Source organism: Hydra vulgaris, chromosome 06 (genome assembly GCF_038396675.1).
Source record: "Hydra vulgaris chromosome 06, alternate assembly HydraT2T_AEP".
NCBI classification, from domain to species: Eukaryota; Metazoa; Cnidaria; class Hydrozoa; order Anthoathecata; family Hydridae; genus Hydra; species Hydra vulgaris.
Window position 1 is genome coordinate 47,411,742 of NC_088925.1, and position 2,834 is coordinate 47,414,575.

Here is a 2,834-nt window from a genome sequence, read left to right on the forward strand (position 1 = left end):
GTAAAAGAAGAAAAGTTACTGCTTTTAAGCCTAGGTTTACTGGTCCATATTATGTATCCTTTGTTACAAAATGGGACACTTTCAGACTAACTGGAGCAAATAAAGTTCCTTAAAAAGGATCATATAAAAGATTGCACATAACAAAGTTTATTGATTATAAAGATAAAGGTATTTAAATTAATTCAGTATGGGAAAAGTTAATTGTATTAAATATTTTTCAAATAAAAAATTAAAATATTTTTTAATTTAGACACACTACAATTTGTTTAACGTAATAATAAACATAAATACTCATATTTACCTATAATAGTAAAATGGTAACTTTTTTTACAGCTTGTACAGTTTCTGGCAACTTTTAATTTTTTTCAAATATTGATTTGTCAATATTTAAGAAAATGAAAGTAAGAACTTGTTTAATTTTTAGAAAAACTTAATGCATAAATAATAGTGGAAGACAGCAAAGTTTAGTAGTGGAAGATAACAAAGGTATATTATTCATACATAAAGGTATATTATTCATACCTTTTTTATTGCCGCTTTTTATTAAAAAAGTTTTACATCATCGTTTCTACACATATGTGCTTTGTATGGTTCTCCACAATTCGATTTTAATAGCATTAAATATGAGTTTTTTTATACATGGATGCTGACAAAGCTCGCTTGCAGATAGCAAATCCTTGTTTTTATTTCCATTAATAAACAATTTAAAGATATAAAAACAGTAGTTGTATTAAAATAATTACTCAGATGTAAATAAAAACTTTTTTTCTTATTTTTAGATGCGTTCACAAAAGCATTTAAAAGTTAGGAAACTTTTAGTTAATACTAACACACATTGGTCATTTAAAGGCAAATAAAGTCAAAAATCACATGAAGTTTACATAAAATCACTTTTTTTCATGTCTTTTCCAACCTCTTTTTGATTTTTTTCAACAAATTGTATGTTATCCTGTAGAAAATCTTCGTCATGACTTTCAGCCACAAAACCCTACACAAGTTTGATGTGATTGTTTATTCAATTCATTCGTAAATCTCCAAGGACTAAAAATGGTCGAAGTACTGTAAGAAAGAGTAACGAAGAGAGCTGTTTGATAAATCACGTTGCAGAAGTACTCCACCAATGAGATATACCTCACCTAGGACTAGCAGAGATTGTCAACCAGAAACCTAAGGTACATCCTGCAACATAAGCTCCACAGAAAACTAATAGGTGTAAAAGAACAATCTAGATACTTTAGCATCCACTACATATGTTTGTACCAAACAGGTATTATTTTAAGATTTAATTTAAATAATGAATTAAAAAAGCTTTTTCAGGTAAAAAACCTTTGAAACAATTATGTGAAGACTTTTTCTTTCCTTTCGAATTTTGCTTAGACTACCCACACTGGGAGAAGTTTGTCGTTGAATATATTGGCTCAGGTCAAGTTAGATTAATCAAAATGCAAAACTATCCTGTGCTCAAAAGACAATGCCAAGACCTATGCTTGCATTGGAGGGTAGTGTAAGAAAAGTGACAGGGGAGAATTTACTGTTGTATGCATTTTGAGAGAGCTGTTAAGTCTTTGGGACAAAGCTGGGTTTGGTTCAAGATTTTGTGTTACAGAACAAGTAGTAAAAAAGAAGCTTAAGAAATCATATGAACCCTACAAGAAACTGTGTAGTCTTAGAGGCCTTATAGAAATAAACAAGATCAAAGAAGAGCAATACAAAAAAAAAACAGAGAGTTTTATAAAAGAAGCAAACTGTACTTTTCCTGCTTAAAAAATAGACATCTTAAAACTTATAAGAGATGACGAAAATAGAGACAAGCATGCAAAGACAGAAAATATTGAGTTTTTGAAGTGAGCATTCAATGGTGAAATAGTTAAGTTTGACATTGGGAAAGATAAATCTTATTGAGAAAAAATCATTGACGGGGAAAAGCGAATGTTAGATATGATAGAAAGTATGCGTAGAAAAGAACAACATAAAAAAAACAACAAGAAATATCAAAGAAAAAAGCTACAGAGGGTAATGGAAGAATGACAGATTTTGATTATCTTCAAGTGCTACGAGTTCTTACTGATACTGACAGTAAATATGAGCCATGCCAAAAAAAAAGATCAGTGAAGATAGAGTTTACATGGAGCTTTCAATAAATGATGTTCTTGACAAGTTGGTTCCTTTCTTGACAAGGTACAAGGTCAGTGTTTAAGCTGAAACTTCCCTTCTGTCCTTACTTTTTAAGATTGGTGGTGTTGATCTTAATACAGTTCCTGTTTCAAAGAGTAGTCTAAATAGAAAAAAAAAGATTATGATTGAAAATGAACTTAGAATAGTGAGAGAATTTATTCTGGACAAAATGTCGGAGCTCAAAGGTCATCATTCATTTTGATACGAAACTGGTCAAACTCTATCAAACTGACAAAAAAATGTCTAAAGCTGTAGAGGCAAGCTCTCATTATATCATCTTCCCAGGTCAATGAGCCCTTAGATTTCTTGCTAGGAGTTCTAGAAATTGAGTCATCTAGAGGGCAGGATCAAGCTATAGCTATTCAGGACATATTAGAGTATTATGAGCTCACTGGCCAGATCATTGATTGTAGTGCAGATACAACAGCCTTTTATACTAAAAAATACAACGTGCAATTAAGATCCTGGTAGATAATGTGCTTAAAAGACCTTTGTTATGGCTACTATGTAGGTTAGTAAATATTTTGATAAAAAAATTTAAAATTTTGATGCACAAAACTGTGGCGGAATTTGTACATTTTGTATCTTTTCAAAATTTTTCTTTTAAAGCACCATATATCTGAAAGATATATTTCTCATGCAATGGATTATATTCAACG